The 16,161-nt window shown below is 41.7% G+C and overlaps 1 protein-coding gene and 1 long non-coding RNA gene across 2 annotated transcripts in view; both read left to right on the top strand.

Annotated features, from left to right (window-relative positions):
• CDH13 (cadherin 13) overlaps positions 1–16,161 on the top strand; it is a 1,182,232-nt gene that overhangs the window by 126,846 nt on the left and 1,039,225 nt on the right. The window lies entirely within an intron of this gene.
• Positions 10,629–14,448, top strand: LOC108521288 (uncharacterized). The gene is made up of 3 exons (XR_001883157.1): positions 10,629–10,721; positions 11,804–11,939; positions 14,014–14,448. It is a non-coding gene; the product is annotated as an uncharacterized LOC108521288 (long non-coding RNA).

Genomic DNA, 16,161 nt, shown 5'->3' with positions numbered 1-16,161 from the left:
CTAATTGTCCGAACTCAGCGATTGATCTAGACACATTTAGGACCAATATAAGGCAAATGAGACTTCTTTGGGGGAAATTAATTTGAATGTTGCAGAGTGTTGGCCTTCTCACTCCCCTGAAATATCAGTTCCAAAGCCAAGGTGAATCTGGAACTGTGGGGTCCAATTTTTTTTTTTTCAAATGGACACAATGAGTTGGATAAAAAGCCCAACAGAGCAAGAAATGGCGAGAGAAAGAGAGAGAAGGAGGAATACGGGAGGAGAGTGACAGACCTCATGGTTTTATTCAAATCCCTGGATCCAGCTGTATCTAAAGCCCATACCTTGAGCTTCCCCATTACACACACCAGTATATTATCTGTTTAATGAGTTTGTTTGCATTACATTCAATGAGGCTTCACTTATATAGCCCAGGAGTCTCATTTATGAGGAATAGTTTGAAGACAGAGGTAACCCTGATGGAGAAAGAATGAAGATTGACAGTGACAGGAGTGGGGCAGGAAAACCTACTTCCCTTCACATATCTCCAGGTTTGGAATGTGGAAAAAGGTGTTTGCTTCTCCTTGGTCCTTCTGGGGAGCAGGGTCTGGAGCAACCATGGAAATGGAGGAACAAGGGAGGCAGCAACAGTGGGGAAGGCATGTGGATCTCAGCCTTGTGGAATGGGGAGCCAGGCCTCTGTTCTAAATCTGCCATTTTCAAACCTTGCTCACATAGGTTAATTTTCAGAAAGACTCCATTTCCTCATTTATGAAATGGTTACAATACTATCTGCCCCCTTATCTCTGTCAAGTGAAAATGCCATAACAAATATTTGTTGAGAACCTCATATGTGTCCGGCACTGGAATTCAGGACCCGGGATTGAGTAAGGAAGACAAAATCTATATCCTCATGGGCCTTGGAGTCTAGGAGTGTTGGCGGTGAAATAGATTTTAAAGCAACAACTGCGCACATAAATGTAAAGTTGTCACCTTGATGAGGGTGACGATGTGAGGGGACCATGGTAGCCCCTGGGAGAGAGAATTGACAAGTCAGGGGACACATCCAGAGGTCATAACTGAGCTGAGATCTGATGGGTCAGGAGGAGCTTAAGGGTCACGGGAAATGTTCCTGCCAAAGAGAACTGCATGTGCTGATTCCCTGTGGAGGTGGACAAGGAAGCCAGGACGGCTGTGTTAGAGCTCCCAGAGGGGAGCCTGAGATAGGTGGAAGTAAGACAAGCAGGTCCTTGGAGGCCAAATAAGGAGTTTTATGTCCAGTCAAAGGGAAATGGGGGCCAAAGGCAGGATTCAGTAAGAAAGGGCGTGTTCATATCATTCTGGTGGTTGCTGATGGACAGATTGAAGGTTGCCAAAGTGGATGCAGGAATACATGTTATTCAAGAAATATCAACGAAATTACATTGGAAAGTGGAAATGCTGTACCAGTGCATCAACAGCAGACATAGTGATGATGACAACAATGATGATAGATACCCCTAAGCTGAGAACTTCATACATGATAAGTCATCTATTCCCATAACAGTGCTCTGAGGTATTACCAAGCCTGTGCTTCAGATACAAAAACTCAACGTAAGGCTCTAATTTGTTTAAAGTCACACACAGAGTGAGAGAGCTGGGACTGGAGCCCAAGTTCATACGATTGTTTTAAATAGGTGTCCCTACTTCTGAGTTTCCATTGCATTATGTACATATTTTCCTTGAACCTCCTTAAACTTAACATATTATAAACGTTTGTAGAGGCTACTAGGCTATGCCTTGACAAAGTCATTTTTTTATTCCCTCCTTTCCTTCCTTCCTCACTTCTTTCTTTGCCTCCCTCATTTGCTCCCTTTCTTCCTCCTTTCCTTTATGTCCACTAGCACCTAACATACATTTATGCCTATTGAAGGTGTCAGTGATATTATTTTTGTCAATGACTGAACAAAAGAAAAAAATGTGTAAGTTGAAGGCTCCTGTCTCTGGAAATATGGAACTATAAGGCAAGTCAGTTTTTTATTTAGGCATTATGGCGAGGGTATCCCTGGGTTGGGCCAAAGATCAGATTAAGAATCCCCCATAACCCTTTAAAGTCAACAGTCCATGGAAGGGTTGCACCAAAAAGAGACTCTCCTAAACATCTGTGTTTGATTCCTGGAGGACAGAATCCTCCAGAGAAGGGAGAATGGAGGTTAACTCCAAAGCAGCGATGCTTCAGAGGGCAGCGGTAAACAGAAATCAGGAAGCAGATGGTGGGGGTATCTGTGGCCAGAAATAAGAATGTCTTTATTGCTGAGTAAATAAACAAGCCACATCCTGACTAAATGAGTGGAAATTTCCTGAATATCCAGGAAGGATGTCTGGTCTTTAATCTGTTTTTGGAAAGTCAATCTCAGAGCACTAAGTCCAAGTGTGTTCCTCTACCAGCCTCACTCCTTATCTTGTGATTTAAGGGGTTTGTTGGTTATTCTGCTTGAACTCACAGAAGAGAACAATTCTTCCTCCCTTTGCCCATTCAATTCCAGTCTGAATGTCAGTACCAGACTAATGATCTGACATCAGACTGAAGAAGGTTCCAAGGACTTTTCTGAAAGCTGAGCCCATTTTTGTTCACCATTCTCTTAAAGTCTCAGGTGGAGAAGGAAGACCTTAAATAATAGCTTTTCTTTTGTAATGAAAGGGGAAAAATATCTGAAAGAATGCTTCCAGCTGATCGGGGTTGGACAGAACAGTAAGGAGAAATTCTCTAAGTCCACCTGGAGCTTATTAACATTGAAAATTGCAAGAGATTGGCTTAAGCTGAATTTTTTTTCCCAAAAGCCTAGACAAAGACTTTGATTTCCAATTTTCTGTTATGGTTGCGTGCCTTCTTCCGACAAATATTTAGGAGGCACTCTTAATGCTAGGATTGGTCACTTAAAACAAGTGTCTTCAAATATTCTTCATTTAGACACACAATCTTCAAACCACAACAGTGATGGAATGAAAGCTAGTCATCAGCAATTTATAAAAATTATGGTGCTGGTCCTCTCCCCAGCCAACTCAACTGGGCTTCTACCATCCTCCTCCTTCCTGATCTTTCTTTTCTCTTCCTCAGCATCTTTCCAGTTCACTACTTAATAATATGTAATCTTCAGTATGTGCTTTTATGTGAAAAGCCAGATGTGTACCAAATGATGTCAGCATGATAGACAAGAAAAAGGGAAGTTGACAGACAAGGGCAGATTCATGGGCTTGCAACATGTGCAATTGCGTAGTGCCCTGTGCTTAACTGGGGGGCTCATGCTTGTGAGTTAATGCTCTGTCATCACTATCCTGAAATTCTTAATAATTTTTTCTTTGTGTTTTGTAAATGAAGCCCAAAGGAACAATGGAGCATGAGCTGGGGCTTGGAGCCTCACTCCATAGAGAGCCCCACCTCCTACTGCCTCCTCACTTCCCTGGGAGAGGTCTTTAGCCAGCTGCTCCCTGACCTTGCCCTACACAAGGCACTCACTGACCTTCCATTAGAGCACCTCATTGCTACTAGCATGGACCACAGCTCTGGGGCAGGGAGGTTTTTGTCAGGTGCATGTAACCCACATGCAGAATTATAGGACAGAGGCCCAGGTTCCTGGAAAGGTCAGACTTATCCTTCATATATCCCATGCCTGAGAGAGCACAGTATTAAATAGCAAATAAAAAACACCATGACAGAATGAGAGAAAGACCATGGAAAAAAGGTAAAAAATGTTTTGTCTGCTTTTTAGACAAGAGATTGCACGTTTTCATTTTGCACCTGGCCCTGCAAATTATGTTGCAGGCTCTGGTTACATACAGCCTTTAGTTTGTCAGCACACAGTGTTGGTGAGCAGATGAGAAATGTGGATCCTCCTACAGGTCAGTATGTACATTCAGACATTCCCGTGTGTGAATGTACAGAAAGCAGCCTGCTGTAGGCCAGCACCACACTTAACTGATGAGCTTATTGGTTGTATCTGTCTTCCGGAAACATACAGGCTAAATACCAACAAACAATGACCATGTCTAACCATCTGAATATTCCTCTAAGAAATCAACTGACAAATTTGGGGGAAACAAGATGATAGCTGAAATTAACAGAATATCCCCCAAAGCAGCAGCATGGGAAACAAGTGTTATTTATACCATAAGCTAACAAGGCAGGCCTGGGACAATCAATACATGTACCTCCTTTCCACCAAATCCTCTTCTCATTATGTAAATAGGATGGCCTGAGGTACAAGAACAATGAATAGAATAATAACTAGAAATGTAATGGAGTTAATAGTGGATTTCTCCAGACTGTCAACTTCTGTTCAAAGAGCCCGCCAATGACAGATAGAGAGCAGCGTGCAGAAAGGAATCTTTCCCTGGTTTAGCTTGAGTGCACTGCCTTGTGCTGACTCTTCCCCCTTCCCTACCCACCACACCCTGTGTGTCTAGAACAGTCTCCTCTGCAATCCTTCATTTCCTAAATGACTTAGTCCAGAGCCTTGTTTTGAACAGATGCCTGTACGTTTCTTGATTGGTTGAGGCAAGTCTAAACTGACACAAGTCCTAACTCTAAAACATGTGACTTTACTTTGAAAATGTCGAATTCTCAGTTGTGGGCTATTCACGTGCAAGTAACAAACACCTACTCAAACAAGCTTAAGAAAAGCAGAGAATTACTGGGAGGATGCAGGAGCAGGAAATTGAGCCAGTCCTTCCAAAGGGCCAGAACCAAAAGGCAGACCACTGGGTCCCAGACAGATGGGTCATCTCTTTCCACTGTGGTTCAAGCCCTGATTTGTGGCCATTGCCTGTTTTCATCATATAAATACCTCCACCATGGCTGATTTCAAGCTACCAATGACATATCATAGAATGTGGCATTGGGGAGAGATGAACAGCCACACCCCATTATTTTACCCCATTATGTAGTACTTCTGCCATGCAGATATAATAGACAAATAATCTTAAAACGTAGAAAACAGTCAAATACATACATAAAATAGTTAAGAAGTGATTCATTTTGAGTATTCATTGTCTTTGCTTTTAAGGTTATTGAATCATGAGTGCATATAATGTTTAATAATATCAGTGTTTAACTGGCTTAGACAAATCATGAAATTTCAAAAGTGACCTCTTACAAACAGCACGTGTCAACTCCTACTCATTATTCCTCCCATGAGTCCATGGAAGCAGCCTCTCTGGGAAGAAGGCAGAGAGCAGGAGACAGGCTGTGATACAGAAGGAAGTGACTGGCAGAAGTACATGGATGGCATCTCAGTTCAATCTCTCTTTATTATTTTGGCATAATTCAAAGTCCATATCTCACTTTATCTCAAAAACAATATGCTTGTTTGTCCTTGGCTTCATTTTCCTCCTACCGCTTCAGACATCTCTTCTCTGGCTTTTCTCCTTAACCCCTAACTGGGAGCTTTCTACCCTGTCTTTGCACATCATTTATCCTCTCTATAATGACAACTCCTAAATCTAAGAAATGGGTACATTTCCCCTGCTAAGCTACAGACCTGTATATTGAAGTACTTCCTAGATATTGCCCCATGCATGGCCCACCATCACCTTAAATTCAAGACATCCAAAACAATTCTCCATAAAAAAAATTCTTTATAGCCAAATGGAAGTGGGCTATAATGAGAGGCATGGACTTTGATTTTAGTGCCAAATTGTAGGTCTTCATGAGCTTGCTGACTGTGGGCACGTCACTGATTCTCTCTCATCTCAGAGTTTTGCCATCTCATAAACAGCCTTGACCTTGATGAATGGGTTTTACTTCACATTCCATGGGGCCCTTGATTCTGTGGGTCCACCTCAGAAGCTGTGCAAACATCAAGAGAGAAGAGGCCTTGGTCCGGTCCTGGGCACCCCATCTCCCATCAGCAAGGACCATCTCTCTTTCATCTTATCATATGTTAAAATTCCATGAACTATTTCTTCTCTGAAGTGGTCATCCACTAATTCATTGATTCACTGTGAATCATGAATTAGATCATGATCACTCAGGAACCCTCTAGGTCTAACATTCCATGATTCTTCAGTTAGTGCTCACACTTCTGGAATGAAAAGTACAAAGGTGTAGGGGCAGCAGCTGGAGATGACAGCACGGTCTGTTGCCATGTGTAGTTCATTGCGCAGGGTCAGGGGCAGGAAGCTCTTCAATATTAAACTTAGTGTACGGTAACTCTAATGCCTCGTATTTGATTTGCATTAAGCACTGACAAGAACCTTTCATGTCTGTTTCCACCCCGGGGTCCTAAAACATAAATTTTAACATTCCATGCTTCTCCTTGGCGATCATTCCTACATAGAAATGGAACTGCATTAATACTCATTGTTGAAAAAAATGAATAAATGATTGTTGAATGAATAACCAAATGAATGCCACCAGGGAAAAGTATTGTTTTGAATTCATTTTAGGGTCTGAGCTTGAGGAGAATCAAGTTATCCTAAAGAGAGTTGTTGGAACGCTCCTTTATCCTAAAGAGAGTTGTTGGAAAATAGGAATGCTTCCTATTTTCTAGAAAAGGGGTCAGTGTTTATAGGAATTGTCTAGGATTCCTGAGAACTGCCATCAAGCATTCATTTTACTTTTCCTGTTGCTAAGCATTATCAGACAGAGACACAGCTTCTACACAAAGGAAGACGATAGGGCATTGCCTGTTCAGGGCTGCTAGATCAATATCATTATAGTTTTATCTATCTATTAATTTATTTGGATTTCTAAGCAGCTCTACCTTTTGTTGTGATGATTATGTGGCAAAATGCAAAACAGCTTGACAGAACTTTGCTATCTAGACTTTTGATAATGATCTCTGAAAGGCAACTCATTTCATTTGCATCATTTTATTAATAATACAAAAAAAATCCAAACCTTAACTAGTGCTTGTCACAGTCAGTGGGTACTTCATGAGCCAAGAGTGCACAGGAAGGTATTTTTGGTTCATTATTGGGTTTCTATAATTGACCTGACATTTTGTGAGAGCAATCGTGTTTGTTAAGGAGAAACTCAAGCCAGTGCTGTCGTTTCAAAGTTCTCATTACTATTACCATGGGAAACAAATTCATCAGAAGTATGCATATGTGTATGTGTGTGTATATACATACATCCCTATGCATACACAAGCATGTACACACATTGGCATGGGTCGACCTGATAAAATATATGCAGTGTTCTCTTTGTCCAAATCCAGCCAGTCATCTAGGGACTGTATAGACAATTAGCCAGCGCCTGCAGCCCTAACCCATCTTTCCCCTTTTCTCTGCTGCTTGAGCCTCACCTTAAGGCCTAAGTGAGATGTGCATTCTGTCCCAAATGATGGCTCATGGGGACCGAGCATTTCTGAGTCTTCCTTTCTGATCCTCTAGTTCTATGGCAGTGATTGCACTGAGGGAAAACCAGGAAATAACAAAGGAAACCGCTTAAGCAAGTTGTGTTTGGGAAGATTAGAAAAGGGAGTGCACCGGAGGATGAAGCTGAAATCTCTAAGGAGGTAATCTTGTTCAAATAATAGCTTTTCTTGTAACCATATTTTGTCAAATTGGTAATTTCTGATGAAGTATCCCCAATTCTCTGAAATCTTTTAAAACTTACATTGTAGCTTTCTCTCTTCAATTTCCTTATTCCCACGTTCTCATTCTGGTCTATCATCTGTTCATTTATTCAGTCCATTCTTTGTGTATTCATTCATTTATTCTTTCAAGTGACGTTTACTGATAATTAAAACTAATAAAATCACTGACTTCAAGTTCTATGAGCAAAACTGAACCAAACCAAAAGAACTAAACTAGAATCCATTGTGGTGGGATTGACCACTAGGTGGTACGTGCATTCTTTGGCCTTACTGGGGATTTAGGCATTTGTTTTGGTTATGTGCCTTGTTAAATATTCAGCATGTCAAAATGGTGGTAGTAAGATGAACACAATCAAGAAACTATGAAGAGAGTGATATAAATTATATTTGGAGCTCAGAGAGGGGCCAGGAAGCCTTTACATGTTGGATTGCTTCTGCCTTAGGCAGAAAAGAAATTGCAGAGCATTCTAGGAGGTGTGAAATACTTGAGTAGGGGCTGGGAGGCAGTAAAGCAAGTGGTGTTTTCAAGTTTAACTATGCATCCACAAGTTTAGTGTTCAGTATTTAAAATGTTCAATGTATAAACTCTATCATGGAAAGATTTTTTGAGGAAGTAGCTTGTAAAAAGTTGCATATTTCTATTTGTTGCTAGGGTTACCTAACTGACAGGTTCTTGGCTAAGCAAAAAAGTACAGTCTGTAAATTAGATACGGAATAAAAAATTCGGGGAAAGAGGAAAAGGTCTCATGCTCCCAAGAAGAGCAAGTGAAAAGTGATATCCTTCTGATAGGGGAAGAAGTTATGAGTCATTAGTCTGGACTGCTATAGGAATGATCATAGTAGTAATAATAATAATAACCACCATTTGTGGATCACTTACTGCAAACCAGGAACTGTGTTAAATCCTTCTCATGTGCAAGCCGCTCCTTTAACCTGCCTGGCAATCTAGGGTGACTAGCTGTTAGTATAGCAGTTCCTTGCCGAAGTTTCTCAGTCTCTTTCAGCCTTAGTTTCCTGTTGGGCAAAATGGAGATTATGGGACAGTGGGAACATTAAATGAGGCTATGCTTGTTATGTGTTAGCATGGTGTCAAGCAGGGAGTAACAGGTCAGTGAGAATTAGAGTATTAGCTACTATGAGCATTTCCCCTTCCCCGTTAGTATTGTTTTTCCCCCCTGAGAAGGAAACAGAATGAGGAGGACCAAGCTGTATATAAGCAGTACCTGAGAGCATTCTTGGAAGATTATGCTGTTATGAGCTCCTCTTAGAACTAAAAATTGATGATCAGAGAGACAGACTGTCACCAATGCATGACTATCACCTTGTCATTATTAAAGCACTTTCCACTAATTTATATTATTTTATTCTCATAAGCTCTGTGAGGGCCAGGATTTGGGTCTTCTTTTGTCCTTTACTACATCCTCATCTGTATCAGTGGCTGGCACATTATCTTTGTTGATGACTGACCTTTCATTTTCCTCTTTCTTTGCCTGGCAAGCTCTTACTCGCCCGTCAGGATCCATGGGGACACTCATGCTCATCCATCACTCTCACCTCCAGTCCTCACTTCCAGACAACTCTTAGTTCTTACGGTGGTCACAGTACCTCCATGCTGTATTGTATCATATCTCCTCTCCTGTCTGTCTCTTGCTGCAGACTCCTCTAAGGCAAGGACCACTTTTCACCACCTTTCCATGCCCCTGGATCCTTGCTCAGGTTTGGCTTGATGTAGGCACTTTGAAGATACTTGAATGAGTGACCACAAATAGCTTCATTTGCATCTGAACAATTTTCTTGATATTTGAACTTCTTACCAAAACCCCCAAGTCCAAAGACCCTTGCCTTGAGCTTACAGGTTTTGAAAGATTGCTTTACCTGGGGCTAGGGCAGCTCTCACATGCCTGGGAGGAAGCCTTGGAGCAAAAGCAAAGCTGTGGCTCTGAAAGAATTATGTCAACATTTAATTGCAAGAGATAGTTGCTCTGCCCAGAGGGCTTCCGGAACAATTTAGCTTTTGGTTTAAAGCTCAATTTTAGGTAACCGATCGGGTAGAAGCCAGTTTGACTATTGCAGCTTGGAAATGCAAGCTTTGGTAATAATGCCGCAGTTTTTTTTGTTTGTTTGTTTGTTTTGTTTTTTGAGACAGAGTCTTGCTGTCTCCAGGCTGGAGCGTAGTGCCTCGATCTCAGCTCACTGCAACCTCTGCCTCCCGGATTCAAGCGATTCTCCTTCCTCAGCTTCCCAAGTAGTTGGGACTACAGGCATGTGCCACCACGACCAGCTAGCCCAGCTAATTTTTCTATTTTCAGTAGAGACAGGGTTTCGCCACGTTGGACAGGATGGTCTTGATCTCTTCACCTCGTGATCCGCCCGCCTTGGCCTCCCAAAGTGCTGGGATTACAGGCGTGAGCCACTGCGCCCGGCTGCCATAGCTTCTAAAAATGTCCCTATCAATCTATTTTGGGACTAGAAATCTCTCTGGCAAATGTGTGAATGCAAAGGTAATGGCTTTACCTTTCAGATTAGTTGCAGATAGTGTCATCTTTGTTGATGACCGGTGAGTGCCAAGCCCCCAGCATTGAATATGTAGTCTCCAAGGGACATTTTCCTTGGACCAAGTGGGAAAAGACCTGGTCAAAACTGAGGAATGGGCAATACTCATCTGGTATTTCTAACTATAATTTGGTTCTTTGAGCTATGAGAAAAAAAGGGACACAGGCTATGTTGAAGTAACATGAAATTGAGAAGTAAGGGTGATGAGAATCTCAGAAAACTTGCAACAGCTGGACACCCAAGTCTCCTGGAAATGGGAAGTTGATTGAGGAACTGGAGGGAAAGTTAAAGTACCAGCTCTAGTGATTGGGTTTCTGTGTCACCACCTTGGCCCAGGAGACTATTGATACCCCCTGTTTGCTTTGTTTCCCCATTTCCTTGAGTGTCTCTTTCCAGCTGAGCAGTCTTCTGACTCCCACCACTTCAAGTTTCTGAGGGAGAAGCTGATTGGGCGGAGATGTGCATTAGACAGCCTATAGATGGGAGCTCTTAGGTCACATGTTCCCAGTGAACCAATCAGCAGCCTCTAGAGGAGAGGTCACGTGGCACAGAACATGGCCTCCTATACTTAAGGAACCACGAAGGGCTTCTTCCTCCAGAGGAGTAGTAAATGTAGGCACTTTCTTCTCAATGGGATATGGGTGTAACAGGCATTGGGCTGCTTCTATTTTATCAGAGGATGGGGCCATGATTAGCCCAATGAACATTTACTAATCATTGAAATTTAAGCATGGCAGCCTGGTATGTAACCATAGTTTCAGTTAGCACACTTCAGTTTTTCCCAGTTAATTTAGTCTCATGTAAATTTCTGAAGCCTCTAACAGTCTTTTCTTAAATACACATAACAACTACCATAATTCTCTTTCTGCTAGTCCTTTGGTCCACCTAAGTTCACCTAGTCGAGGTAGACAGTCTGCAGCCACTATCCTTCTCTGCCTAAGGGCTTTCTCAGCCCTGGAGACTTATTAAGCAGCAAGTCAGTCAGTCCTGTAAATGTGGGGAAGCTGGCTCCCTGGGATCTCTCCCAACTGTTGAGAGTCAGTCGATAAAAGCCCCGGCTTCCTGTGAGACAATTCGGAGTCAGGTTATGCACGGCTCCTTAGAGCGTCCCCATTGGGAGTGAGCAGAAACCTGATTTTTAATATCAACTTTATTTGTGTATCACCCTTCTCTGCCTCATTTTTCACACTTCCTCCCTTGTGCTTCCCAAATATATTATCTGCTCCAAAATCCTTGCCTCAGGCTTTGCTTTTGGGATTATCCAAACTAAGACAATAAAATACTACACCCATTTTAGGGAAGATCAGGAGCTATCAGTATAGGGACCAATGCATTATGGTCTTCGTCTAAATAAAGTCTGTTTCTAATATACTGAATATTTCTATAAGGCAAAAACTCATAGGTAATTGGTTAAATAGGGGAATATATATTAATATGTAGTAACATATACATGTATAACATGAATATAATATACATATGTATATACATATATATGTATAATATAACATAAAAATGACTTTATTCCATATGCAGTATTCCATAGAAAACTGATATTTTGCCTTAGCAAGAAGCAGCAGTTAAAGGAATGTATACTAACATGACTGAATGCAGCACGCCTCAGAAGAACAGAGGATGGTCTATACAATTCAAATAGGTTCTGCCTCTTGACTCACTTGCCAAATCCTCTCTTTTAGAAGTGCTTATTGAGTAATTCTCCCCGATCCTGATGCACTGCGCCTGTTTCCATAATTCAGCAGACTCAACCTTTCCTTATAACCCTTCTACCAAGCACCAATCCACGTTTTTTAAAGGGAAAGCCTCATGTTTACTGTAAGTTCTCATTTATTAAGAATTTATGTCTTCTCAAACATGCCAGTTTTAAAAATTTTGATTATAATTATTATTTGCAATAATTAGGTAATTACAAAGTTGCAAAGATCTGGAGTGTTCTACTCTAATCTTGTCTTTTCCAAAATCCTTATGATGTTATTGCACAATTTTCCTAAGCATAGAGTTTTTCTGGAACACAAATATTTTCTAGAACACGTATTTCAGGGCCGTTCCACACATAGGCACATCTGTGCCAGTTAAACATGGGCACCTGGCTCTTTGCGGCTACTTACTGAGGGGGTAGAAGGAACATAGTACCACCCCGCAAAATACAATTAGCCTGTTGTCAAAAGGGGTGAGATGAATTCTTATCTTTTGCTGGAAGGTGGGAAGAGGCATTTGGCTTAGGAAGTGGCCACATCATGGTCACCTGATATACTGTCATTTGCATCTAGTGTAAGATTCACCATTGTTTATCTTACGATTTTATGAGTAGAGACCAAGTGAAAAGTTTTGTACTTTTATTAATATTATGGCATTACAACCCTTTACTTTAAATGATTCACAGTTTGGACCCCATTTACAAAAATGTACCAGTTACATGGTATTTATTGAGTATCTATACTGCATACTAGGAATCATACAAGAGGAATCATAAGTTACTTCCATATGACTCTTATAGCAACCTGTAATCGTCCATTTCGTGTTGCTCTAAAGGAATACCTGAGGTTGGGTAATTTTTACAAAAACGAAGTTTATTTGGTTCACTGTTCTGCAGGCTGTACAAGAAGCATGGTGCCAGCATCTGTTTCTGGTGAGGGCCTCAGGCAGTTTACAATCATGGTGTAAAGTGAAGGGGGAGCAGGCATGTCACATGGTGAGAGACAAAGCAAGACAGAGGAGAAAGTGCCAGGCCCTTTTCAACAATCAGATCTTGTAGTAACTAATAGACAGAGAACTCACTCATGATCGCAAGGACGGCAGGGGCAGGAAGCCATTCAGGAGGGATCCACCCCCATAAGCCAAATACCTCCCACCAGCCTCTCCCTCCAACACTAGGGAACTGGGGATCACATTTCTTTCTTTTTTTTTTTTTTTTTGGAGTCTCACTCTGTCACCCAGGCTGGAGTGCAGTGGCACGATCTTAGCTCACTGCAGCCTCTGCCTTCCAGGTTCAAGTGAATCTCCTGCCTCAGCCTCCCAAGTAGCTGGGATTACAGGCATGTGCCACCACACCTGGCCAATTTTTGTGTTTTTGACAGGGTTTCACCATATTGGCCAGGCTGGTCTTGAACTCCTGACCTTAAGTGATCCGCCCTCCTCAGCTTCCCAAAGTGCTGGGATTACAGGCACGACCCGCTGCGCCTGGCACATTTCAACACATGAGATTTGGAGGGGACAAATACCCAAATCATGTCACAACCAATAGGATAAATACTATTTATTTTTCATTCCTCAGATGAGAACATTTAGTCACAGAGTTTGGGGCAGCCAGCCAACTTCTGACGTTCAGAGTCAGTGCTCTCTAAACTTAGTTTTATGTTCTTTCCGCCTCAGAAGGCTACTTCTCAATCAATTATTTGGGATCAGTTGGTTTCATCACATGGCATTGCATCGTGAATATGCTGAACAAGGCCAAGGGAAGGCAACAATTAACTGGGAGTTTGTAGAATTGTGATTTAGATACGATTAAAAGTCACATAAAGTTCCAAAAAATATTTTACACTTGTTTCATATCTCAACAACTTCCATTCGTTTAAGTTAGTGTTTTTCCAAGTTGCATTGTGATGAGGAGAATGTGACATATTTTGAGGGGTAAAATGAGAATGATTCAAAGCTGTGAAATTTGAAGTGATGTCTAAAAGATTTTTTTCTCACGACTTATGATTTTATACACACACACACACACATCCTAGTAGGAAAAATATCAAAATATAATAACTTTAGATAATAAGAAAAATGGTTTCTGTTTACCCTGAGTTTTCAGAGGTGAGATATGCATTAAAGGCACAAAAGCTAAAAGACAAAGAAATGGCAATTTAAGCACTTGAAAGGCTTGCTGAATTTTTTACAGAGTGTGTCAAGTGGAGCTGGAAAGTGAAACCACAAATCAGAGGCTAGAAAGGAAGCAGCTGGGCAGGAGAGAGAGTACCTTGGACTGTTGGCTGCAGTCCCCTTCGTTTCCCTCAAGTGACCTGCACGTCGGACTTCACCCCGCTACTCTCTGTTCTCTAAGATGAAATGAAGAGGTTGAATGTAATGATAACTAAGGTTCTCTTTCTGTTCCCGTGATGATTTGATGCCCAGGATTTTAAGAGTTCTGTGCCATTAGAATTGATTACTTCTAAATTGTTATCTAGTATTCATAAAAAGAAAATTATTCAAACTTGTACTTCTTGGCACAAAATATACCTGTGATTTTCTAAAATATTATCTCTTAATGCACAAAGTTCTCAAGAGCTGAAGCTAACGGGAGCTACCACAGAGTATTAATAGAAAATATATGTGAGAGGATGTTATTTAATAAACCCCTAAGTCAGTAATTCTAATGATTCAAAATGACTTTAACTTTCTGCTAATTAGAAGCCAGACTCTCCACTTTGCTTCTTTGATCTGCAGTTCTCCCCATCTTGGTCTGCTTGGTGAAGGTCATGTTCCTGGCTGTGTCACTGCTTCCATGTCTGTTCATTAAAATCCCCTGGCCAAACAGTGGGCATGCTGGACTTCCTGGAGGGGCTCCCTGGAATGCCTTGAGCAAAACTCGGGTGCCAAAAGCAAAGGCCTGCTGTGTTGGAGAAAGAGGAAGAGAAGAGTTCTGCTTTCTTTGCATCTGTTTAGAGATGTCTTTCTAATCAGCAGGTTCTCATGCTTTGGGATGCCAGGGGTGGTTTGGGTGGGCACTCTTCATTAATAGCCATTATTGTGGAGTGATGAAAGTGGATTAATGATGTTTTTTAGGAAAGATAATTATCTCCTGTGCTCTCCGGGAGGTATATGAACTGCAATAAGATTGCAAGTAAAAAACAGGACATTCCTGGTGCTACTGTGTGAAAAAATAACCAGCAGTACCTTGACATTTATAGATTTTATGTAAGCACATGAATATGGAGCTCTGGCTGCACCAGCCCCAGAACACACCAGGCGTCCGTGCACCCCAGGACCTTTGTATGTGCTGCTCTTGCTGCTTGACATGCTCCCCCCAGTGTCTGTAAGGCTTGCTCTTTCTTTCAATTAGGATCTTTACTTAAGCATCCTCTTTTCACACAGGTCACCCTACGTAAATCAACATCCTTCCTGTCTCCTGTCACTCTCTGTCCCTTTATCTTGCTTCGCTATTTCTTCACAGTACTTATTTCCTGACACGGTAAATCATCTAAAAGTCACTTATTTTCCACCTCTTCCTCCGGAATGCACACTCCATGAATACAGTCTCTCTGCTTGTCCAGGTCCCTGTTTTATCCCTGACCCTGGGAGAGCACCTGTGACATAGTGAACACTCAACAACTATTTGCTGAATGAAAGAAAAAAATAAAAAGGTTCACATGGAGATGAGAGCCACTGGCCAACAGTTTCAGTCAAAACATAATATTTAGTTAAACATGCAGTGTCTGCATATATTTGACTAATAATAATTATTTATTGAAAACAACAACGATGAATACATAAGTTGATGTCTGTCTTTTCAATAGACATATAATGAGCCTCTGGATTTTATTTTTATTTTTATTACTTACGATTTTTTTGAGACAGGGTCTCACTCTATCACCCAGGCTGGAGTGCAGTGGTGCAATCACAGTTCACTGCAGCCTCCGCTGCCCAGGCTCAGGTGATCCTCCCCCCTCAGCCTCCCTAGTAGCTGGGACTATAGGTGCACACCACCATGCCCAGCTAATTTTTTGCAGATAGGGCTTTGCCATGTTGTCCAAGCTGGTCTTGAACTCCTGGGCTCAAGCAGTCTGTCTGCCTTGGCCTCCCAAAGTGCTGGGATTACAGGTGTGAGCCGCTGTACCTGGCCAGCCCTGGATTTGAAAAGGAAAGGGGTAGAGTGACAAGGATTGGTTGCGTCTCGCATTCCAAACTCTGCTTGTTTTAGGATGTGCTAATGTAGCAACCTTTTATTACTGCCCAGACCATAGACCTGGCTTGTTCCTTTTCACATGTTATTCTCACCAAAAGCTACAAAGTAGGTGTTATTTGTATTATTATTGCTGTTGTTGTTAGA

The sequence above is a fragment of the Rhinopithecus bieti genome, unplaced genomic scaffold, assembly GCF_001698545.2.
Source record: "Rhinopithecus bieti isolate Rb0 unplaced genomic scaffold, ASM169854v2 scaffold_1618, whole genome shotgun sequence".
In the NCBI taxonomy this organism is placed as follows: domain Eukaryota; kingdom Metazoa; phylum Chordata; class Mammalia; order Primates; family Cercopithecidae; genus Rhinopithecus; species Rhinopithecus bieti.
Note: the sequence above shows the minus strand (reverse complement) of the source record. Positions and strands in the feature narration are given on the sequence as shown.